The following is a 26612-nucleotide window of genomic DNA, read 5'->3' as shown; positions in this document are numbered from 1 at the left end:
TCCACCCCATCTCCTCACCCCTCCAGGGTGCACTTCCATATGTGCACAGGTAGACACACTGTCTACCTCTGGGATGACATGGAGTTGTATGCCCATCCCTACCTGTCTGAGATTCCTGCCTAACAATAATTGGGGCCATAGAGCAATGTCCAGTTATTTCTCTTAAATACTTATGCTCATGAAAGAGATGGCAAACTGGATGATTCAAAGTGAATCTGTTAAATTCCCCTGAAACAAAGTTCTGGTTGGAATTTTATTAAACTTGTCCACTAACTTGAGGAAAATGATCATTCTTATAGTAGAGGACCCTCCTGTCTGTGAATATTCTGTCTTTCCATGTGTTAAGGCCTCAGCAAACATTAGGGTTCCTTGTTTATTGTAAAACATATTCCAATATATTTTGTTTCGTCTTCTTGTGTGGGTAGTGGGAGTGTTATCTTGAAAAGGATATTCGTTTCACTCTATTTCCTAACTAATTACTGCTAACATCTTGATTTCACAATTTAATCTTTCATCCACCATGTTATTGCTCTTATTTTTTCTAAATTAAGTCATTCACATGTGATGTTAAAATAGATTAGAAATACATAAATACATCTCCTCCCCTTTTTTCTCCTCACCATATTGGCCAGAATTTCTGGAAGGGTGCTTAATAACAGAGAAGAGAGCTGTCAACCTTGTCTAGTTCCTGATCTCAGTGGGAATTTCCCTTCGTGGTTAACATTAAGAATGACGTTGGCTGTTGGTTTGAAATAAACACATTTGTCATACAAAACAAATAACTATCGAATATCCTAGTTTATTAGGGGTGTATTTTAAAAAGAAAATGATATTTTATGCTAAAGTATATTTGCTGTCTTTCTGGAATCATTATACAACTGTATATTTTTTCTACTTCAAACTAAATAGTGTTCTGCTGTGACACAAAACAGTAATTGCATTTTTAAAAATTCTATGTTACCCAAAATCGTATTATTAGATTGCTTATGTAATAAAGGTAGATTTATAGCTACAAGCTGTATTTTATTATTGCTTTGATTAAAATAATAAATTAAACAAAACCAAACCTACACATTTCCTCTTTTTCTCTTCAATCCACATGCTTAGACGCCTCTCCTCTATTATTTTGGCTTCACAATTCAGTTCACAACTCAAAGCTAACAGAAAAGAATGAAAACAATGTGGCATAAGCCAAGGAACCCTATCCAAGCAGAGCAACCAGATACATTAAAAAAACAGCTGTTCCTCTGCTTTGTGACAACAGTTTTCTTTTCTTCTTATTATTACAGTGTTAGTTGCAGACCACAATTCAGTTATCACTAATAATGGTATGCAAAATGTATGTCAAATTGATTAATCTTATATTAAGAAAACATGTACTTAAAAAAGAAATGTTTATATTTCACTGAGAATTTTTGCATTTATATTCATGTTAAGTTAATCTATATATTTACTTTCTGGAACCTGTCATTGATGGGCTTCTGTGTTAATATTAGGCTAATTTTGTAAATTAAAATGATAAAACTGCCAAAATGTTTTTTAAAAATTTAATGAAAGTTATCTGTTTCTTGAAATATTTAAAGGACAAATCCATAACACCGCTTAGCCTTGACCCCATTTTGGAGGGGAATTTCCAGTGTCTTCTATTTTTATTGATCTGTTCAAGTTTTATGCTACTTTTCACACAGTTTAATTGTTCATTTTTACTTTGAAATTTTTCTATCAAATTTTTGAAATGTATTGGCATACGTGGTATTGTCTTGTACTTTTTTTTATCATCTCCATAACTATACCTTTGTTATTGCTCATTTTGTCCTTTCATGGAGATTCCCCTCCCACCCCACGCCCCACAATTTGACATGTCACAAAGTAAATCTCTTGGGTGTATCACTCTTATAGTTGGCTGATGTTTAAAGAATTCATTTTTAAAAATTTTTATTAATATTTTTAATACCTTTTCAGACTAATTTACTTTTTACACTTCTCAGTTGGTGGGTTGAATATTTATTTTATTTACTTTTAATGCTTTGTATTTAAGGCTAGGAAATGTTTAGGACCATTTTAATTAAATCTTATAACTTTTGATACGTCATTCTTACATTATCATTTTACAGTTTTGGTTTTAAGGGGCTTGGGAGGTTACTGTTAGTTTGCTTTGTTTTTGTTTGTTTATTTGTTCATTTTAGGTGCTCAGGTTTGAACCCAAGGCCTTGCACAGGCTAAGCATGCTTTGTACCACTCAACTACACCCCAACCTCTTTTTGATATTTTTAATTGAAGTTTTATTTTCTCTTTGACCAAAAAGTTATTTAGGGGGCTGGGATGTAACTCAGTGGTAACGCCCTTGATAGTATGCATGAGGGCCTGTCTGATCCCTAGTACCACCAAAAAAAAAAAGAATTTAGGACAATGAAGGCTGGGTTTTGTTTTTGTTTTTTATTAATAGCTTTTACTTTTCCAAATAGCTTTAGATTTAGAGAAAAGTTAATACTCATGAGAGTTTCCATATATCACCATAATTTCTCCCACAACTCATAGCATCCCTTATTATTAATATCTACACCAGTATAGCATATTTGTTATAATTAATCCAAAACTTTTAGTTTTGTTGATTGTTTTTGCTTTTCATTATTTTGTTTATCTCTGCTCTATTCTTTAACAGTTCCTTTTCCTACTAACTTTATTTGGTATGCTCTTCTTTTTCTTGTTCCTTGAGGTATAAAGTTAGGTTATTGAGGTCAGATCTTTCTTCTTTTTAATGTAAACATTTAATGTTATCAGTTTCTCTCTGAGCACTACTTTCACTAAATCCCATAAGTTTTAGTATGTTGCAATTTTGTTTTCATTCATCCTAACCAAATGTAATTTCCACTGTAACTCCTTCTTTGATCCATTTTTAAAGAATGTGTTGTTTGCTGGGGATGGCACACGCGGGTAAGGCAGGAGGATCTTGAGTTCAAAGCCAGCCTCAGCAACATAGCAAGGTGCTAAGCAACTTGGGTGAGACCCTGTCTCTAAATAAAATACAAAAAAGGACTGAGGATGTTGCTCAGTGGTTGAGTGCCCCTGAGTTCAATCCCAGGTACAAAAAAAGAATAGGTTCCTTAATTTTCACAAATTTATAAATTTTCCAGTTTTCCTTGAGTTATTGATTCAAGCTTCATTCCATTTTGATTGAGGAAAATACTTTGTATGATTTCAACCTTTTTAAATATATTAAAAATTGTGACTTAAACTTTGTTTTCTCCTGGAGAATATTCATGTCCACTTGACATTGGTTTGCACTCTGCTTTAAGTTTGATGGAGTGCTGTGTTTATGTCTATCATGTCTACTTGGGTTACAGTATTGCTCAAGTTGTTTCTTCTTCTTCTTCTTCTTTTTTTTTTCTATCCATTGTTAAATGTGGCATAATGAAATTTCCAATGATTATTCTAGTACTGTCCATTTCTCCTTCAATTCTGTCAGTGTCTGATTACATATTTTAAGGAACTGTAGTTTGGTGGGTAGTATAATTGTTATATTTCCCTGACAAATGACCCCTTTGTGTGTGTGTGTGTGTGTGTGTGTGTGTGTGTATTTTTTTCTTATTTGTGTCCTGAAACAGTGTTTGACTTAAAGTCTAATTTTAGGATAGTCATCCATCTCTCTTTTGGTAAATATTTGCATGTAAAAACTTCTTTTTCATCTTTTACTTTCATCACTTTGTGTCTTTGATTCTAAAGCAAGTCTCTTCTAAATAGCATATATAGTTTGATCATTTAATTATGGTGTATTATTCATTTTGACAAGCTCTACCTTTTGATTGAAGAAGTAAATCTATCTATACTTACAGTAATTACTAATAAGGAAGGACTTCCTTTTGCCATTTTGATGTTTGATTTCAGTACCACTTTTCTTTCTTCCTTTTTTATTTCATACAAAGTAAAGTTATTGAGGCTTCATGATAGACTAATAGTAATGACATTTAACGAAACAAATCCAATGAATATAATTATCTACAAACATTAAACTTTTCACAAAACATGTCATAACCATAAGGTTATGGCTTATAATCATTCACAATAATTCGACTGCCTTTGCATTTGACAATAATATCCTCATACAAGTGAATTTGTTCACGATTAGCAAAATTACAAAATGAATCAAGGTCACTTAATCAAGAGTCACAAGAACAACAACAAAAAAAAAAATCTAGCATTGCAGGACTAAGCAAGAGGTTGCAGCTGGCCAGATATGATAATATTTGTCTAATTTTATTTAAGAATTTGGTACAACAAATAAAATAAGTATCTCCTTTTGAGTCACTAGAAATAAAAACAACATTGGTAATAGTAACATAACTCACAATTCTGTAAGAATCTTCCTATAGTGCCATGTTTCGAGCTGCATGTCTGTCCTTGCTGCTGCTTGGTGAGCATGAACACTTATAGGTGTTCACCTTCTCCATGAGAAGCTCCTTCATACTAACTGAAAAATCCTTGCAAATCTGGTGACCCAGTCACCATCTCCATAACTAGCAAAAGCTTCTGCATGCTCTTATACCATTTTTCTATTCCTCACTTCCTCCATTACCACCTTCTTTTGCATTTAATTCTTTGCAGTGTACAGTTGTATTTCCTTTTCATTCTTTTCTTGTGTATTTTCAAAAGATATTTGCTTTGGTACTTGGTCACCACAGGGATTAAGATTAATGGAATAAACTTATGACAATCTAAACTGAATTGATACCAGCTTGGTTTTAGTAACATTCAAAACTCTATCCTAGTTTAAATTCCTCCCTTATGTGTAGACACAAATTATGTATTATATGCCCATTCCTTTGGATTTATAATTATTATTTAGACATTTGTTTTTTTAAGTCTTGTAGGAAATAAAAAGAATAGCAAAAAAAATACAATCATGCTGACATTTATATTACCTATGTAGTTACCTTTATTAATGTTCTTTATTTCTTAATACAGTTTCAAACTATTTCCTAGTGCTCCCCCCACTTTTTTTAGCTTTAAGGACCCTCTTTGTCATTCTCTAAGGTAAGTCTATTAACAACAAACTCCCTCTGCTTTTGTTCAATGTCAACATTTTTAAATTTCTCCTTCATTTTTTGAAGGTTAATTTTTATTGATCCAAAATTCTTGGTTGACACTTTTTCCTCCAGCACTTTAAATATGTCATCCCACTTTCTTCTAGTTTCCATATTTTCAAAGACAATTTGACTGTTAATCTTATTGAGGACCCACTGTGCACAAATGTGTCACTTTTATCTTGCTAATTTATTAATTCTTTGTCTTTGGCTCTTGACAGATCATAGCATTTCTCAATGTGGATCTCTTTGAGTGGATCCTATTTGGAGTTTTTTGAGCTCCTTAAATGTGCAGATTCAGTTTTTTTAACTAATTGGAAGTTTTTTATCCATTTCTTTAAATATTTTTTCCTGTTCCTTCTTACTTCTTCAAAAATTCCGTAATGCCTATGTTGGAAAACTTGATGGTATCCCACAAGTCTACTGGGTTATGTTCACTTTTCTTATCTCTTTTTTTTCTACTTCTCCAATGGGATAATTTCATTTGTCACTTCTTCACATTCTCTGCTTCTTTTTTCTGTCTGATCAAATTCTGCTATTGGACCTCTCTAATGAATTTTTTGTTTGTTATTCTCCTCTCCAGATCCAGAATTTCTATTCTGTTCTTTTTTATAATTCCTACCTCTAATATTCTCATTTTATTCATAAATCATGTTCCTGATTTCCTTTAGTTCTTTGTCCATGGGTTTTCTTTAGTTCTTTGAACATTCTTACAATAATTGATTGAAAGTCTTTTTCTAGTAAGTTCACTATCTGAGCTTTCTCCATGTGAACTTTGAAAGACATTTTAATTGATTAATCATGATTACCCATTAAATTTTAAAAATCAATTGTATACAAAACAACCTGTAAGTTATAGAAATTACTGATATTATCCAATGTAGTTTGAGTTCCTCCTATAAGTCAAACCCTATTCATATATTATTTCATTGTCCAAATACAACTTTTGAGGCAAAGTATTATTATTCTCTGTACTTGACAGATGACGGCAGTGAGGTACAGGGTTAGTAAAGTCATATGGTTAGTGAATGACAATCCAACATACAAATGAGGCAATTTCTACAGAAACCTTACTCATAAGGCATGTTTTAGCCTCTCTCATCTTAAGTTTGCTCTTGTGAAGGCAACAACCACCCAGGCCGCAGCTTAGTGGCTGTAAGTTTCTTTAAGATCAGTGGTAATATTCATCCTAACTTCAGAAACATCCAAATGTGTATCTTGGAATTTTAAGTGTAATGCATATCATAAAGGAGATGCAACACAGTGAAATAGGATCCCATTGCTGAACCCACAGTCCCAAACTACAAGGGAAATCAAGAGAAACCTTACATAGAACTAGATTTTCAGCAGAGGTCTCAACAAACCGGGCAAAATGTGAGGAAAACATCTTAAAGACTGAGGAAATCACATTTACAAACATATGAAAAGGACAAAAGAGGGAACATTCAAGGTTTCAAAAGAGGTTCAAAATCACTAGGAGGAAGAGGCAAAATATGAATCTAGAGATTTGGGAATAAGGCTCATTTCAGGCTCAGAATTTGGATATCATACAAAGGTAATAGGAAAAATTTTTAAACGACACAGGGACATAATAACATTAAAAATACAAGAAAAGGATTCTGGGGGTATTGTTCAGTGGTGGAGCATTTATCTAACATGTGCCACACCTTGGGTTCCATCCCCAGCCTGGCCACAAGAAAAACAGATAAGATACAATGTGAGAACAGTTAGGAGGCCAGTACAAAAATTGGGAATTGATGGAAACTTGAACAAGGGGTGGCAATGGAGATAGATCAGTAACAGAGACAAATTGTGACAACAGAGATCTAAGTATGCATGCAAGAAATATTGCAGAGTACTCTCACATGATTTACCTGATTGGGTGACTGATTAAATGTTGAGAATTAAGAATTTTATATCTTTGTTATATAGGCAATGTTTTCCTTTTTAAATTTCTTTTAATGGTAAAAAAAAACATACAATTTTAATACTACTTGTAGTTATTTACCTTTACATTTAAAAATCCTAAAATAATACTTCTTCAGTTATCATAGTTAGGATGAAGTTCTTTCATTTCCTTACCTCCAGATATAGAGAATATGAAAGAGTAAATAGTAGAATACTTTTACATTTTGATACTTCCCTCTCACCCACTTGAGTTTCGTTGTTATAATCGGAAAGTTCATACCATATTATTATTATCAAATTATTTATTAAATAATATTTTATCTTATATCTTAATACTTGTATATTGTAATGCCAATGTGTAGCTTGTTCATCTTTCTATCCCTAAATCTTAGCAAATAGCAAGCATTCAAAAAATATTTGCTGAATAAATGAAGGAACTGATGTAACATTTAATATTGAATTTTTATCAGGATAGACCAAGATGTTTAGCCTCTTTTCATTGAGTCCTTTTCTTTTCTAATGAAATTATTACATTGGATCAAAGTATTATTTCACATCTCTTCTGACATATCTTTGGTTGCTATATCTTCTGTTCCACTTATCCTGACATCTTCTTCAGAAATAAGTTGGAACGTGATCTTGCCATTATTTCATTTAGTGGTTAGCATCTGTTTCCTTTTCATTCCCTTTCTGGGAGAATTTTTCAAGCTTTTACTCTAATCTTTGATTAAATATTATGCAGTATTAATTTGCATCCTATGTCTAAGTAATATTCAAATTTTGCTCTTCCATGTTCTGTGTCCTTAAAACCTGACTTATCCAACTTTGTTTTTATTTTTCCCAACATCTAGTTCCCTCCTTACTTTAGTCTAATACCTTATCTTATATTTCATCTCTTTTTTCATGGAAAACACAAAACAGCTTCTTTTTATTTATCTCTGCTTCTAGTAAATCATTTTCCAAAGTGTTCACTTTCTTTGCATTTTGAGGACTCTCCTTTATGCAGCATAATCTTTTTGTTTGTTTGTTTTTTGGTACCGAGAATTGAACCCAGGGGCACTTAACCACTGAGCCACATCCCCAGCTGTTGGGAGTTGCCCGGCTCCAAAGACTAACTTCCCCATCCCCCAAGAAGAGCTTTCCAATGGTGAGCCCTGCTGGCTCACCTAATCCTTACCCACCAATCAGACTAGCCCTGCTGGCTCACCTGATCCTTACCCACCAATCAGACTAGCCCCGCTGCTCACCTGATCCTTACCCACCAATAAAAAAGCACCCCATGCCAACTGTCAAACCACCCCCGGTGGTTTATTTTCTATTTATTTTCTATAAACATGCAGAGCTGTTCCTCAATAAAGGAGCATTTGCAACCACGATGAGCCTTGTTCAGCCCTTTTGTGTATTTTATTCTGAGACAGGGTCTCCCTGAGTTGCCTAAACTCTCCCAAAGTTGCTGAGCCTGGCTTTGAACTTGTGATCCTCCTGTCTCAGCCTCCCGAGCTACTGTGATTACAGGTGTGCACCACCACATCCAGCTCCAAAATATTTTTTTAAATATTTTTGTTGTTGTTGATGGACCTTTATTTTAATCATTTATTTATATGCAGTGCTGAGAATCGAACCCAGTGCCTCACACATGTGAAGCAGGCACTCTACAACTGAGCCAGAACCCTAGCCCCCCAAAATATTTTTAATAAGCTTACAGTTTCCCATTTTCATCCCAACCACTCCAACATTGATGCCACATCTCTGCTTACTAACAAGAGTTATATATATTAATGAGTGATGAAAAACTGAAATAAAATTATGTCACTCTTTTAAGGAATTATTCCTTGAATAAATGTCTGAACTCCCCAGTCTTCATTAAACACATTGTATGTCAACTCTAAATAAATAAATAAATAAATAAATAACACCATTTTCAGAAAAGGAAAATAGATGACACCATTTCAACCCCAAATTCACCCATCTAAAATAATTCTACCAGCATTCATGCATATTTCATATATGCACTCTCTTCTCTTTGTGACAACATCATGGGATAGAAAAAGCAAAAACATATATATTTAAGAAATGCGTACAGAATTTTTTTCCTTATTAAAAGCTTTAGCACCCTTATATTTCAAAATGCCTATGCATTCAGCCTTAGCTTCCGAGTGGATTATTAAATTCTATAATTTCAATCAGAAATCTTCAAAACCCTTCCTCAAATTTATTCAGACTTAGTACTGAATAGTCTAGACTTCATCAAAATTAAAATTTTCTGTTGCAAAACATATTGTCTAGAGACTGGAAAAATAAGTCACATAACTGATAAAGGAGTGTTATCCGAAATACACAAAGAATACCTAAAATTCAGCATGAAGAATGCATATTCCATGTTCATATAAATATGTCAAAATAGACCCTAATGTCATATGTTACTAAAAAGAACAAATAAAAAAAAATCATGATTTTATTATAAGAAAAAAGTATTCAGCAAGCTCTAGATACAACTATGATTTAATACTGTTTATCTTTAATTCATTCAGTAAGCAATTGTCAAATGCTAGCTATATGTCAGACACCAACTAGGTGCTAAGGAAACAAGGACAAATAAAACCAATGTCTTGACAAAGAAGGAGGAGGGGGGAGGAGGAGGAGGAGGACAGAAGAGGAAGGAGAAGGAGAAGCCGAGGAAGGGAGGGAGGGAGGAAGGGAGGGAGGGAGGAAGGGAGGGGAAGAAACCACCAAATTTAAAAATGAACCAAAGACTTTATAGGTACTTGCCCAAAGAAGATATACAGATGACAAATAAGCAAAAGAAAAGATGCTGTCCACCTCATATGTCATCAGGAATTTGCAAATAAGAAAAACAATTAGATATCATCGAATACTTGTTAGAATGACCAAAATATACAACAGTGACAACACCAAATGCAGGCAAAGATTAGGAGTAACAAGGACTCTCATCATTTGCTGATGGGGGATGTAAAATGGTGCAACTACCTTAGAAGATAGTTTGGCAGATTCTTACAAAACTAAACATATCTTTACCAGAGCATCTAGCAATCATACTCCTTTTCATTTACGTAAAGGATTTGAAAATGTATTTCTCAGGAAAGTCAGCACATCATTGTTTATAGTAGCTTTATAGCATCACTCTGGTGAAGGATGTTGATTAAGGGTAGGCCTATATGTGTGAGGTCAGAGAGCATATGGAAAATTTCTGCACCTTCCTCTCAGTTTTTGTGTTAACCTAAAACTGCTCTAGAAAAAGCCAGGTGTTTTTTCTTTTATTTTTAATTTAAAGCAATGGTGTATTGTCATGTTTAACTCAATTGTACACTACAAGAAACTTCAATTGGTCCAAATGGTATATACATGAGAAATTTCTGTTTATTAAAAAACAAAACAAAACAAAAAAATGTTTGTTTGTTTATTGGTACTGAGAATTGAACCCAGGGGTGCTTAACCACTGAGTCATATCCCCAACCCTTTTAAAATAGTTTATTTAGAAACAGGGTCTGGCTGAGTTGCTGAGTGCCTCCATAAATTGCCAAGACTGGCTTTGAACTCGCACTTTCTGCCTCAGCATCTTGGGGCGCTGGGATTAACAGGCATGCACTACCACGCCCAGCAAAACAAACAACAACAAAAAAACAACAACAAAACCCTGTTGTTAACTATAGTTTGGCTTTGACTTTCAAAAATGAGCCCAATATTCAAGCTAACCAGAATATGCAGCAATTAGGCAGATTTTTAAATCCTTGAACTTATTGGCCTAAGAAAACAAGTATAAATGAGGTAGCCATGACCTGATCCTCTTCCTCCAAGTAGGAAACTTATCTCCCGGTATCTGCCTATAATTTCTATCTTTAAGCATAGCTAGGAAATGGTACAATGAGGACATTTTAATTCATGAGAAATATTCTATTAAAGTTCTACTTCCATTCACCAACCATTCAACCTTAGCAAGTGCATTTATTGAAAAGTATTACTAATTGGGCAAAAAACACATTGATGCATGTTTCTCAAACAAATAGATAGCGTTTCTCAAACTGCTGCCTTTAACTCCCTGAATCGCATTCACGTGACGATCTATTGAAAATGCAAGTTCCTTGGCTTCACCAGGCTTCCTCTGAACCATAATCTCTAGGGGTTCATCGGTGGATCTACACGTTAAGCTTCTCGGGTGATTCTTGTGTATTCTCATATACAGGGTATTAGACCTGGTTACTTATTTTAACCAAAATTTTAGCAAGCCCCTAAGGAGACCTTGAAGCTTGACATTGGGCTCCCTTCCATGGCTGCTGCGTTTCCTGTAGGGGAGACCCAGCGGAGCCGCGGTAGGCGGGGCCGGGCGGGGCCGAGTGGCGGGGAGGGGCCGGAGGGGGGGGGCTGGCCGGGCCGGGCAAGGGTAGAGGGGGTGCCGCGTTAAAGGCTCCGCGCGCAGGCGCTGCCCTCTGAACTGGAACGGAAAACAACTTCCGGTTGCGGTCACTAGATCAGGTACCTGCGACCTGTAGCGTGAGAGAGCGTGGCGGAAAACCCTGAACTGTGAGTAAAAAGTTCGTGAGCGAGTTGGTATGTCCGGATCCGTCGAGCAAGCCCACGGAGAACTTTGTGTGAGCTAGAGGGGGGCGCTGACAGTTTGGGCGCAGCAATGAGAAAAGCTGGAGTTGCGGAGGCAACCAATTCGCGAGAATGGGGAGGGATTTTGTGCGAGAGAAACCACGCCAGTTGGCTTTCCGGAGCCGACCCGAGGGACTTTCCGGGCCCACGACGTCGGCGCAGCAACGCCCACGCGGCCAAGGCTGCTGGGGAGAAACATGGCCCCGCTCTTTGGACCGGGAGGTGGGGACTGCAGGGTATGCATTCGGGGTGAGCAGTGACCCTATCCAGAGGTTCTCCCCCACCTATCGGGAGAGGGACTGCCTCCCAGAAGCAAGTACGAGGGTGGTCACCCTTTTGAAAGCGTCTTAATAGGTTCCTTCTGTTGTTTTTCCCAAGGTAGTTGCACAATTTTGCACTCTACCTTCCTGTGGGGTGTCATCATAGTCTTGTCAATGAGAAGTTGGGTAACCTGCCAGAGGGTCACAGAGAGATTGGTTGGCTGACGCGGAAAGAGCAGAAGCAATCCCCGTCCTCAGTGGGACCCTGACGTTAGGTGAAGTCCTCGCAAGGGTGAAATCTGACTAGTAAGGAGCTACAAAAGCAAAAGGCTGCACTCGTCAAGAAGTAGGAGGGGGGATGATACTCAATTGTGCTCTTGATGTTATATCAAGACCTTATATCAAGCAAAAGTAAAGCAGCCTTTCTGTCATTTAGCTCATGGGAGAAAGCTTTTGACAAGGTGTAAGGGAGAAATGGTGTAAAGGAAGTGAAGTGATGTGAAATAGAAGAAAAAGAAAGTGATCTGCCTTCTTACCGGGGTTGGAATACACGTTTTAAAAGGAAAGGTAGCAGAGATGCAAGAGCTGTATTCTGTTGAAGAATTGTTTTGTTCCCCACTTTGAAAGGAGTGGTGAACCCTCAAATGATACAGCCGTGAACAGAAAGTCAAACCCTTTTAAGCGCTTTTCCCAACCTTGTGTAATCCAAAGCCTTCCACATCTCATTTGTGCATTTGTTATTTCACTTTCTTATGAAAATGAGATTTTCTATGCATATAATTATATAATCTGCTGTTTCAGAGAAAAAATGTGTAGCAGAAGTCTTGCAATATGTAGCTGTGTTTATTGTAATATCACAGTGCTATTCCTTTGTCTAGATGTACCATAATGTAGTTAACCATCGCTTAATAGGCCCTATCCATGTATTTTGCCCATTTTTCGCAATTATTTTTCTGTTTCTCATTAAGATACAGATATATTAACCCTTTGTGAAATATGTGGTGAATATTTTAAAGACCTATCAATCTTTTGGTTTAAAATTCCCAGTTTTTTTTTTTAATCTCTTATAAGAAAGTCTCACTCAAATCTTCTATATTGTGTGTTAATTCCTTTTTAAGCTTTACTCTTTTGAAATCTAAAAATTATTTTTGTACGTTGTATAATGTAGGGATTTAATTTTTTCTATGTTTTCATGAATGGATAATCATTTTTCCTGAAATAATCTGTTGAAAATCAGTTCTTTACCAACTGACTAGAATATCTCCTTAATATAGTAAATTCCCATGTGTCAATGTCTTTTTTAAAAAGATTCATCTGTTGCCTTGATCTGTTTGTTACTACCTGTACAAATACCTGTCTGCTTTGATTATGACATTTTTTTTAGTAATTCATAGGGCAAGTCCCTCTTCATTTTTCTTTTCCAAAATTGTCTTGAATATTATTGCATTCACATTCCACTAAAATAATCTTTAGGGGATTTTAGCCATTATGTTTATATATCTGGCCAACTTTCTAAATTTGTTAATTTTGATACATGCTCTTAAATTTTTAAGAAAACAATCATTTAAATATAGTAATCTTATCTCTTCCTTTGTATTTCTTTCCTTTAAAGAATTGCTACCCTCTCTAGAACAGTGATAAATAATAAAAATTCTGGTTGTCCTTACCTTGTTTCTTAGTTTAGTGATTTTATTCTATCACCATTAAGTATGAGATATACTATTAATTTCTAATAACTATTTATCAAGGAATTTTCCTTTAATATTTCTGGTTTATTAGAATTTTTACAGAGAACAGATTTTGGATTATGGCCAAAATCATTTTTTGGCAGGCATGGGAGTCTGCATTGGCTAGCACTTTGAGAACAGTTTTAAATAATAGTTGTTGGGTGCTCATTTGATGTATAAATTTTTTATTGCATTAAGACAATGTCTTTATTACTCCTTAAATAAATATTTTTAATCACAAATGAAAGTTGAATTTCTTAAAATGGCTTTTTGGCATCTATCATAACCTGTGTTTTTCTTATTTACCCTCTTAGTTTGCTAAAATAATTTAGCATATTTTCAGTTTTGAACCAGTTTACACCTGGTCATAGTAAAATATTTAAACATATACTGAATCCTTTTGGTAATTTTTAATTTAAAATCAGTTATTAAGTTTCTTTTTCTGTGTTACCTGTGCCATATTTTAATAATTAAGGCAATGCTGGCTTCCTAAAAAGAACTTGGAAAATTTCCTTACTGTGCTCTAAAGGAGTTTTAAGTAGCACAAGAACTCTCCTCTTTTAAGATCTAAAAGTATTCATTCATGAAACCACCAGCATCTGGGAATATGTTGTTCTTAAGATATCAACAGCATTCAGCAAAGTGGTCCAGAACTTAAACAAAAAACTCCTTAGAGTAAATCCAAGTAAATGGAAAGGTCAGACACCAATACTGTCAAGAGAAAAGAGCTGTTTTACTGCTCTTGGTCAAAACCACACACACAACTTTTTTTTTTTTTTAATTGTCAAGAAAAAATGCTATAGGTAGACTGAGACTGATAAGTAAGATGTATTACTATTCTTTTTCTCCTCTTCTCCAGTTACACAATAAAAGAAAGAGTACTGCTTCTACATGGGCAAGTTCTTTCATACCATGAAAGAAATCAGGAGTGAAACAATTGGGATGCAATTAGTTTCACTTTGTTGTCACTAGCTTCCTGATTTTGCCAGGAAATTTCTTGCTTTAAAAGTAATAGCCATGGGGCTGGGGCTGTAGCTCAATGGTGGAGCACTTGCCTCACAAATGTGAAGCACTGGGTTTGGTCCTCAGCACCTCATAAATAAATAAAGATCTTGCGTCCATCTACAACTTAAAAAAAAAAAAAGTAATAGCCATGCTTACATTCTACTCTAGCCAAATCCCACAGATGATTTCAAAATAAGCAGAAAAGAAAATACATAAGCTTAACCTGCTTTATTTCTTTGATATGAAGTGTGAATGGTTTAGGATGTGTATGGTGTGTGTACACAGAGCAGGAGACTTCTAAAGAATACAAGCCAACCATCTAATAAAAGCCCACCTCTTTGCTCAATGAGTAGCTCGTTTTTAATACATAATTAATATTGTTAAGTAATATTTGGTAGAATTATTAACTTTTTTAAAATGATGATTCCATATACTTTTTGGTCACTTTCAAGAATATGAACTTAGGCAAGTAGTATAATTTAGCAATATGTATCTGAAGTATGAAAGCTACTTTACAACACTCAGGTTATTCTCAGTAGGATGCAGGCAGTATGTGAATGCTTATATATTTATTTTACTTTATGATCTATTAATGTAACAAGTAATAGCCAAGCTGACATGACGGGTGAGGGGAGGGGCTTGCCCTGTAACATAGAAAGATTGTGTGTTTTTAAAATCATATCCGTTATCCAAAGGTAGATGATAGCCTTTGATACAAAACTTCTTTATTCTTATACAGTACATGATCTTATTGGCCATTTTGCCTTTTTTGTTTTCCTACACTTTATAAACATATGTTATTATGTAATTTAACTCATTTGTGTTCAATTATGCTAAGTCAAGTTTTAGTTTCTATTTCTTATAGGGTTTATGCTGTGGCTGCCATTTCTCCCCTGCTGTCTCCTCTGCTTGCTGCCATGATTTTGAATCATGAGTAAATATAGAGAGGAGACTATTACTTAGGTAATGAAAATCTCTTTTCAACCAGATCATGAATTATCTTTAAGAAGGTAGGTGGTCAGTTAGCATGCAAAGTTTTTTGAACCAGATGCTGTATTTGACAGCTGTTCAGGCAATTTATGCAATCCATGGAACTGAAAATAAGTTGAATCCCTAATCTATAAATTCTTTTAATTGTGGTAGGATACACACAGAATTTACCAACCATAACCATTTTTAAGTATATAGTTCAGTAGTGTTGACTGTCACATTGTTTTTGCAAACAAGAAAAAATATTTTTAAAGGATTGTTTTTAAAGGAAAAGAATTTGGGGTGATAAATAATGGTAATTGTCTCATGGGAAAATATCCTGGACAGTAACTTGAGTTTTCTTACTTTTACCTTCAGATATAAACTCTACATAATGGTACTTATCAGCAATAAGTAATTAAAGTAAACAGTTTGATTATGACTAATCTGCAATAGCTTTTACTTAACCACCAATATTTTCTTCTTTATAAGTGAGAACAGTCTACTGAAAATTGTTAACAGTGAAAACAAAGTCTGACTTTTTAGTCATTAAGGAATTACTTTCAGTTCAGTGGACTAAGAAAACTAACATGAGTTCCGTTTTTAATGGTTACTTAGTAAGTTGAAGATATGAGTTCTTAAAATATTTCCAGTAGGATGATAGGAAAATTTTTCTATTGAGAAACAGAACAAACATAATTAGGTAATTATATTGTGGAGTGTTACTTAGATCCTTTCAAGCAAAAGGATATATTTTTAAATTATGTGAAGAAAATTTATTGGAACCAGACAGCAATCAACTGTTATTGTGGGATATTTAAAATGATTTTAGTGTCCATAAATTTATTCCATAGCATTTACTGTAATATAATTTCATGAGCACATATATTTGGTATCCCTAAATTAGAAATGCCTTTCCTTTGATATTGATGTTTCTCAACTTTTAAAAATCATTATTTCTTCCTGACAAAAATCTCTTATGAGTCAGAAGAGTCTGCTTCTTTTTCCCACATAGTTCTGTTCCTCCATTCTATCCGAATACAAATTTTCTCTAGTTTTTTCATTCACCAATAAAAAACAGAGCTCTGATTTAGATGATTTATGAAAACAGATTAATATTCACCATTTTAAGTTGCATGTCCTTTCTTTTCAATCTCACGGCCCCTGTTCATAGGGGAAGATTCCCCTTAAAGATCACTCATGTGGCTGGCCACGTAGTAAGAATTTTTTAAAATTGAAATTTTTTTAAAAAGGACTGGGGATGTAGCTCATTGGTTAAAAACTCCTGGGTTCAATCCTGACTACACACACACACACACACACAAAAAAAAAAAAAAAAAAGAAAAGAAAAATCACTCATGTGCCTGAGCACAACTAACTAAGCAGTGCCACATTTATGTTAACATAAGAAGGACAGAACATCACATGCCCAGTTTCCTTCTGGTGTTTTACTATTTAGTTGTGCACTTCTACCAGTAACATTTGATAAACATCTTAAGAGAAAGAAGTATAGTCATGCCCATATGAAATTTTGGTTAGTGATGGACCACTTGTGCTACTTTGGTTATACCATTCAACCTAGATGGTATGCCATCTAGGTTTGTGGAAGTGCAATCTATAATATTTATACAATGACAAAATCACCTCATGACACATTTCTCAGAATGCCATCCCCATGGTTTGGCAACCCATGCCTATACAATGGAAACAAGGAAGTGAAGCAAAGTTAAGACTCATGGGTGAGGTCTTTGATGCTGAAATCATTTATCTCTTGGAAGATAGAATAGAAAGTTTCACCCCAAGTTCTAACATTCAGAAAAATAGAAAACCTTGACTGGGTATATAGTATACAGTTCAGTAGTGTTGCATTTGATCAGTGGAATTGTCTTATCTTGTTTATCCTGATAAATTTAGCCAACCAGCTTATGAAAAAATATAAAACACAGGCTGGACATAGTGGCTCATGCCTGTAATCCCAGCATTTTAGGAGGCTGAGGCCAGCCTCAGTAACTTAGTGAGGCCCTGTCTCAAAATAAGAAATAAAAAGGGTCAGGGTGTGACTCAGGGGTTATGTTTGACCCTTGGGTTCAATCCTTGGTACCAACCCTCCCACACACACACACACAAAAAAAAAATTGTGACACTGCCAGATCTATGATAATTAAGTATTTTATTATAGCAGCTGCCTAATTGGAATATCGTTTAGTGCAGTGGGCTATGGGTCTATTCATAACCAAAGTGTATAGCCTGGAAAGTAGAAATAGAAAGGTAAACTGTTGTTTGAGGAATCATGGTATATAACTCTCTTAAAGTGGGAAATGATAATAAATACATGTTAGAGGTGACATTCTCTTCCATTTTCTTTCTTCAAGTAAGAAAAACACACTTATATTTTCAAGGGTCTTTAAAGGTCTGTCTTACCATCCAATGTAGAGGATGTATTATATATGTATATGTACTATGTTATTGACTGATTCTCTGCTTTTTGCTCCTGATGATTTTGGCAAGTGAGAAGGCAAACATATAGTTAAGAAAAAATGTGTCTCATTCATTCATCTCTTCCTTTGCTAACGTGCCAACTTTTCTGGTACAGAATGTGACTTTTTCTTATTATTCATACCCCAAGAGGTTGGGAAAGGCTGATGCCTTTTCTGAGACAAGAGTGGAGAGGGTAGCAGTTATTCAAGTTGATTTCCTTTCCCCATCCTGAAACTACTTTAGATTTGAGTTGACCTCTCACCACAAGTGTGAACCCTAGCAGAACATTGACCCAGAAGTAGAATAGGCTTAGCAGTGGGGAAAACCCAGGAGAGGGGCCTTTCCCACCTCCCAAATCACCCACAGGATCTCTCAGCCCACAGAAAAAAAAATAGACTTTCTTAAAGAATTACAAATCATACTGGGGTAGAGATGGTAGAAACCTTTCTTTAAAGCCTGTGGTTTTCTTCAAACTTGGGCTCCCAATACATATAACTGATCAAAGTTCAGCTGTTCTGGTTGAAATGCACTGTTAGAGGTGGAACATTGTTTGGCTCCTATACCACCAGATTTGGTAGAGCTCCTGAAGCAATGCTTATCCTTGATTTTTACTTTCCTTATCTAGGATTGGTTGACTGTCATTTGGCAGAATAATACTGACTCAGAAGGAACAGAACTTAAGACACTGTGTTTATGAAATAAGGAGAGAAGTTCTTTTTAAAAAGTAGGAAAGATTGGGAGAGTTAAGAGTACCAGATCAGATGATTTAGTATCCACATAACAGGAGTACTGAAAAGAGATGCAAAAATAAGGAAGTACTTGTGTGTGTGTGTGTGTGTGTGTGTGTGTGTTTTTCAAGAAAATTCCCAAGATATGAAGGATGAGTTTTCATATTGAAAGGGCCCATCAAACACCCATTGCAATGGATGTAAATTTCAGAATATACTGGACAAAGACAGGAAGTGGATAGGAGCCCACTAGTTTCTAAAGGGGGAAAGATAGGTGAAGTGCAATATCTGGAATCAAAATAGGTCTGGGCTTCACCAAAAACAAACAAATGGAAGCTAGAAGACAGCATAGCAAAGCCTTCAAAATTCTGAGGAAAAATTACTTCCAACCTAGAACTCTTTCTCTGGTCACATTGTCAGGTCTGAAGGTAAAGATATTTTCAGTTAATGCAAAGTTTCAAATTTTTTTACTTCCCTAACACTCTTAGGAAGCTGCTGAAGATTTGGGCCATCAAATGAAAATGTAATATGAGAAGAATTAGGATATTAAAAATGAGGGATTTGATTAGAGGGAGAGATGGGCAAAGGAAATTCCCAAATACAAAATGAAAGTAAGTCCCAAGATTAGAGGGCTTTCCATCAGACTTAGAGAGCAACCAATCTAGATTTAACAGAAAATTCAAGGAGAGATTCATCAAAGAAGACGAAACTAATAGAATATCAGAAGTGTCTTAATATACTGAGAAGTTATATTACTGATAATTGGAAGTAAAGCAAATAAAAAATGTGGTAGGGGCAGTTTTCAGGAAAGGAAAAGCAGCCATAGACTTAAGCAATGCATAGTAATAAGCAAGTACAGTAAAAGCTGGATGTTAATCTAATTAAAATAGGATAAACAGCTATTAGGAGAATGAGGAGAGTGGAAGGAGCGGGTGTTTAGAGACAACTGAATTCTTATTTTGCATGGTAAAAAGACAAGTAAAACTGAAAAATCAGTAGTGGAAATGCTACGTATTATTTAGGGATACACAGATAAATTCCAAAAAGAATCAGCCAAAAGAAGTTTTTGCTAAGGTGCAGCAGGAAATGGGGAAGGAAAAACAGGACTATTGTTTTTGTTAAGTCTTATAGAGCTATTTGTCTCATTAAGATACAGCTATTTAGCCAAGTGCAGTGCACGCCTATAATCCCAGCACCTCTGAAGTCTGAGGCAGAAGGATCGAGAGTTGCTGAGGCCCTGAGCAACTCAGTGAGACCCTGTCTCTAAATAAAATACAAAGTAGGGCTGGGGATGTGGCTCAGTGGTTGAGTGTCCTGGGTCCAATCCCCAGTATTAAATATATATAAACAGCTATTTATAGGTTTGATAAAAATAAAAACTAAATTAGGTCCTATGAGCATATATGGTTATAGGATCGGTGTAATTCTACATTATGTACAATCAGAAGAATGAGAAGTTTTATTCTGTTTGTGTAAGATGTGTCAGAGTACATTCTACTGTCATGTATAACTACTTAGAACAAATTAAAAAAAAAACTAGGGCAAGATCTAATAAAGATTGTGATTTCACATCAGAGGGATCTGGATTTATCTGGTTCTTGCATTTTCTAATTTTGGGACCTTAGTTAACTTATTTACCCTTTGAAGTGCTGTTTCCTCATCTGTAAAAGAAAAACCACTTATGCTGCTGTAGAGGGAAGATTAAATATGAGGGGGCTTATGTAAAGCACCTGGCAATTAGGCATCACTTTCTACCATTCCTCTCCTGTTTCTCATGAGGAAGTAGGGAACCATTCTCTACATTTTTAGGATACTTGCTATTGAAACAGAAGATTTAAATTGTTCTGGTCAGTGGCTTTGTGCCTCTTTGGATTGAGGGCATGCCATTGGGATCTATGTCTTCTCTCAGTTCTGTATTAGTTTGAGAATTTAAATGGAATTGGGATGATTAATTATTGATAAGGAAAACATCATTGCTGCTTGGTAGGAGAAGGGCTATGGTCACACTCAAATTCTTCCACTAGACTATCATTATTAGTAAAAAAAAAAAAATTATATACACTGATGACTATGGGAATTTCATGGAAACAAAATTAATAAAGTGCTGTTGTCCTGGGCCCTCTGCCAAAGTACCGAAAAGAGAGAAGGTCTACCTTAGCAACTGCTGTTTTTATTTCCATATTCTATCCTAGTCTTCTGGAATAATTAAAAAACCAAACCACTATAAAAAAAAAAAAAAGCCATTTTATGAAAGCCTATTTTTCTTTATTGGTACATGTTTGTATAGTATTACAGAACTTTCCCAACTATGACTGCACCCTCCCCAACCTTTGGCAATGATTTTAAATGTCTTGGATGTCCCCACACACACAATTTTTATCCAAAAAAGTCTGAGACAGGGTTTGCTGATCTATTTTTTAAATATAGTTGTGTAACCCAGGTGATTCCAATGTATTGACCAGTTGGGAACCAATATCCTGTAGCACGATTCTACCCCCTAAATTCTAAACTGGAGTTGATGAACTAGAGTCCACAGAAAAAGTAAATGACTTGTTCATTTTCACCCATAGCATGTCTAAACTGGACATGTATTCTGCATGCACCTGATTTTACTTTTGGTTGGCTAGGCTTTTTAAATTAGACTCTAATCTGTAAGTTGTATCAGAGAAATCAATGCACAAAATGTAGTCTAGCTAAAAATTAAGTTTTGAGTATTTATTTTATAACATGTTTTTAGATTTTTTTTCCAGAGACAAAGGGAATAAAACAGCATATCAATCGTTTTAATCAACTCTTGTGTCCCCACAGGATGACATAGCAAATGGTTGAATTTACTAGATTTGAGTCTTCGTGTTTAAGAAAAACTGGCATGGCCCTACAAAGAGTGGAAAGTTGGGTATTTCTGGCACAGGTGAATATTTAAAAGGTTGCTTGTTAGGCTACCAGGGATTCTGGGTTCCTTATTTCAGGAATATTTAAGACAATGAGAGAGTAGATTGCACAGTATTAAAATATTAGATCTAGTTTTAAAATAACCTTTAAAGTCACATCCTAAACATCTTGGGAATGACTAGAAGTAGAGATCTTGAAATCTCTGCAACCTTATTTATTGTCCATTGGAGTTTTCACAATTACTTCTAATAAAACAAGTTGTGACTTGCAAACATTTGTCCAACAGCCTCTAGGTGTCCTCAGGGAAATTAAAAGAAGAGATATGAAGAGCTGTGCCAGTGGTCAAGAGCAAAGAGTACATACAGCTTTATAATTATGAGGCTTTTGCTTGTTCCTCTTTATCAGTGGTAATATTCTTGACTGCCCAGTAATTTAAAATTGTGCTTTAAAGAGAAAATAGGCCTTTTGCAAAAAGAACCTCTGTCTACTGATATGTCACTCTCTTTTTATAGATGAACTCTCTCAGATTCTGTTCATGATATTGTTTTTGATACAGTAAATGACTCAGGAACACTGGAGAGGCAGCTAATTTGCTAACTTATAAGACTTTAACTACTGTTTCAAAAACAGCCTTGTCTTTTATTAATCTCTTGCAGCCTGTGACAGCTCTTATTTTGTGTGTGTGTGTGTGTGTGTGTGTGTGTGTGTGTGTGTGTTTTGGGGGAGTTTTCTAAGATTACTGAAAAAAATTTTTTTTTTTTTTTTTTTTTTTTTTTTACTTTTCTGGTCAAGACTAGAAGATAAATACAAACACTTCTACTCTTGAGAACTCACTAGTTAACACGACTTTATTGTCATAAGGTTGGTAGTGTAGAAGAGAAATTCCACAAACACCTTGACAAGACTTATTTTTCCTTATTTCCTTATTTAGCAGTGTATAAAGGTTAACAGACCAGAGCATTAGATAACATTCCGACCTATTTGATTAATTAGGGGAAAGACTGTGACTATTTGTCTCTTTCACAGTGTTTTAGTCAGCTTTTTCGCTGCTGTGACAAGAAGACTTGACCAGCACAACTGTAGAGGAAAAGTTTATCTAGGGGCTTATGGTTTCAAGAGTCTCAATCTATAGACAGCAGGCTCCATTCCTCAGGGCTCAAGGTGAGGCAAAACATTATGGCAGAAGAGTGTGGCGGAGGGAACCGGCTCATATGATGATCAGAAAGCAGAGAGAGAGAGAGATCTCCCCTTTGCAGATACAAAATATATATCCCATAGCCATGTCCCCAATGAACCACTTCCTTCAGCTACACCCCACTTGCCTCCAGCTACCATTCAGTTAATCCCATCAGGGATTAATTAACTGATTTCGTTAAGGCTATAACCCAATCATTTCTCCTCCAACCCTTCTTGTGTTGTCTCACACGTGAGCATTGGGGGGACACCTCACATTCAAAGCATAACACCCCGGGAGAAAAGCAGTGCTACTATGTGTTCAGCAGTGAATCAGCCAGGATACAGACCTTCTCTTTTAGAACACCACTTTTCATGGGTTTCTAAAAGAAAGACCTTGTTGGGGATTTGTTTTGTTTTGTTTTATTTTATATATCAATTCAAACTATAAGATGTCCAGAGCTCATCAGGCAGCTCCATAAAATTCAAGAACCCAGTTTCATCATCCCTGAAATGTTGCCCTCACCAGGGTAATACAGGTGACTTACCACTACAAAATTCCATCCAGCTGAGAAATTAAAAAGGTGAAAGGGAGAGCTTGTTTTGGAAGTTACATTCATTTGCCAGTTTCAGAATATAGCCACATGACCATACCAGCTAAAAATAATCAGTATTTGTACGTAAAGAGCAGAAGGGAGGACTGGGGATGTAGCTCAGCGGTAGAGCACTGACCGCATGAGCAAGACCCTGGGTTCAATCTCTAGCACTGCCAAATTAAAAAAAATAATAATAATTAAAAAAGAAAAAAGCCAAGGAGAATGAATATTGTGGAACAAATACCATATTCTTCATACCTGATTCATTTAAACTCTGCAGACTATGAGATGACTGATATGAAAACTAATGCTCAGTGAAGTTAAATAAATGGCTAGAAAATTACAGATCTAGGATCTGAATTTAAAGCCTTCACTTTTTTCATTCTACCTACAAAAGTATAGCTCCTTTTGTGGGCTTATATCCATCTCACAATGCAGAATGCTTTCAGTCCATATCCAGGAACTCACAGTTCTTAACAGGCCAGCTTTGCTCAAAAGTCCAAGTCCAAAGTCTTCTGCAAGACTGCAGGAAAGCACTTAGCTATGAGCCCCTGCAAAAATCAAAAGCAGTTATATACACCCAATATAAAATGGCACAGAGTAAATAGTCCCATTCTAAAAGGAAAGAATAGTCATAGAAGGAATGGGACCAAAATAAGATAGAAACCTAGCAAGGCAAACATTATGTTCTGTGGATCTACATTTGACATCTGGAGCATGTGGTAATGAGATGTGGGACCCAAAGGGCCCTACGGCCTTCTTGGTTGACAGCCACGTGGCCTCTTTCTTGGGCTGGCTCTGCTTGCTGCCTGCCACTTTCCTTGGCAATTGTTCCTGGCATCTCCAACTTCTTGGGATCTCCATTGCAGCTTCAGTTTCACTTTCACAGCTTCACATGTCACCCTCCCAAAGGCTGCCCACATGGATTCTGGCCCTGCTATATACATTGTCTGTCCTTACAGGCCTTCCTTTGAAATCTCAGTAGAAACCGCCATGACTCCCTAACCCCAGCATTTTTTCATTCCTGCTCAACCAGCACAATGTGGATGACACCAAGATCTGCTACCAGTAGGAGCAGAAACCAGGACCATTTGGACGACAGCTGCAGTGACCTTTGAGTGCCTGAGAAGCTGAGCACTAAATCCTAGGGAAACAACTTCTTACATAGCCCTGTGGGAATAGGGTACCCCTGTGCTATCTTCAGAGTCTTTCAAACAAGTTTACACTTTTTTATACCCCTGAACCTTCAGTGAGTGGAGTCTTGGTAAGATTCCTGAGGTGCCTTCAAGTCATCTTTTTCATTGTTTCTGTGCAAAGTATGTGGTTTTTCTTTAATGGCACTAATCTCTTCAACAGTTGCACTTTTCTGGCCTCAGTTTCAAATGTGCTCCTTTTCACGCCAAACTGCAAGTTTTTCAACTCTTTCTACTCTGCTTTTTGTTCCCATTCTTAAAGGAAGTGGCTTGTTGCTAGGGGTTTTCTTGGTTCTTGTCCCTGAGCAGGCACTCCCTTTAGCTGGAAAGCTGGAATGGGAATCCGATGCCCTCTGCTCTGCTTTCTTGCTCAAACCACCTGGTCTTTGGGTGGGAAAAGAAGTAACTTGCTAGAGGGGAAAAGATGAGTGGGTAAATGAGTATCCAAGCTTCAGGAGAATTGCAGAGGGTGGGCCAGGGGGCTGGAGTGGGAGGTGCATTTAGCTAACCCAGCTACCTTCTGGAATGTCAAGAGTGTTTTAATCTTTTCCCATGTAGTAAAAAAGGAAACCAAACCAAACCAAGAAATGAAGTAAAACACTAAGTAGAGTATTTCCAAGAGATTTCTCTAGCTTCAGCTTCCTGGGGTTGGGGAAAGAGACTAGCCATGAGATTTGGATTTGAGCATGTATATTATCAATAAAAATAACTTTGCCCTGGAGCCAGGCAGATTTTGCAGAAAACATACCAAAATGTAATTGAAATGTAATTGCTTTCATTTTGAAATTAATTCTACACTAACAAATGTTTTTTAAAAATAAATGAACAAGTGGCTTTAAAGATCAGGGTGTTAATATTTGAAATTTGGCCAATTTAATTAGCTAGGTCCCAGAGTCTCCTTTTTTACTGGTCAGTATCATTGATCTAACACCTTTGTTTTTCAATTGTGAAATAGAAATTAAATTTATCATTTATTTATTTGTATGAACTGAAACTTTATTTCCTCAGTATACATTCTTATTTCAGGAAATAGTATGCATCCATGTGGAATTTACTCAGCAGCTCCTCTTAGTGACATTTGTGTGATCTAATTCAAGGACCTGAAGTGAAGATTCCACATGATTTGCTTGCATATGATGCGGCTATATTTAATGCAGCATTTACATTTTTAAAAAGAATGCACCTTCTTGATGGAACAGACATGCATTTTTAACTCACAGACTGAAGGAAGAACTGTATAACAAGGAAATTCCTTAAAAATCAAGTCCAAACATCTTTTTTTTTGTACTGGAGAGAAAGAAACTTGGGTCACAGAAGATTTAGTGAACCTTAACTAAGGGTCAGTTAGTAATAGAATAAAGTATGAAATTAGATGGAGTCCCAATCTTTAATTCATCACAGATTTTAAAACCCAGGTATGGTTTATAGATCTTTTGCCATGACATATATAGCTTTTTAAGATGATAGATAATCTAGCCACTTCAAACCTCTAATTTTTATATTAACATATTTTGGTATATTTCAGTCCCTGTTACTACCTGTAGTTCAGTTTTCTTTCCCGCCTTGCATACTTATTTTTAACCTCTTATATTTTTTGTAAATTACCTTAAATACCTTTTTTTTTAATGAGAAAGTAAATAAAATACTCAAAGTGACACTTTGTATTACTGGTAATTGCTTATGTTTCCATCGAGTCTTTGGCTAAGCAGAATTTCTAGCCATGTTAATTATCTTAACAAGATTTTGTCTTTTTCATTTATCAGAGGTAGCTGTGGGAACCATCTTCCCAGTGGAATGACTAAAGAATTATTATTCCTTCACTTCTTCAGAAAGTCATGACAAAGTGATACCTATAACTTGAAATTATTATTTTTTCATTAAGCCTGGTAGACAAGTTAGATGCACATTTAGTATCTTAAAATGAAAGACTTTGCTATGATTGAAATGTTACTTGTAGCTAGTCTTTAAAACAGCATTGTAGGGGTTGA

At 35.7% G+C, this 26612-nt stretch overlaps 1 protein-coding gene across 5 annotated transcripts in view; it reads left to right on the top strand.

The window, feature by feature from the left end:
- The window catches only part of Tank (TRAF family member associated NFKB activator), a 78459-nt gene that overhangs the window by 1043 nt on the left and 50804 nt on the right, over nucleotides 1-26612 (top strand). Inside the window, exons 1-2 of one of the 5 annotated variants that reach the window (XM_071619130.1) lie at nucleotides 11411-11528; nucleotides 21579-21681. The exons of 1 other annotated variant lie outside the window; for it this stretch is intronic. The gene's annotated coding sequence lies outside the window, so the exon portion shown is untranslated. Of the gene's footprint in view, nucleotides 1-11410; nucleotides 11529-11732; nucleotides 11840-21578; nucleotides 21682-26612 lie in introns of those variants that run through there. 3 more of the 5 variants (XM_071619128.1, XM_027937946.2, XM_027937948.3) reach the window with 3 other exon arrangements.

Source organism: Marmota flaviventris, chromosome 11, assembly GCF_047511675.1.
Source record: "Marmota flaviventris isolate mMarFla1 chromosome 11, mMarFla1.hap1, whole genome shotgun sequence".
NCBI lineage: Eukaryota > Metazoa > Chordata > Mammalia > Rodentia > Sciuridae > Marmota > Marmota flaviventris.
This window is presented reverse-complemented; position numbering and strand designations above follow the sequence as displayed.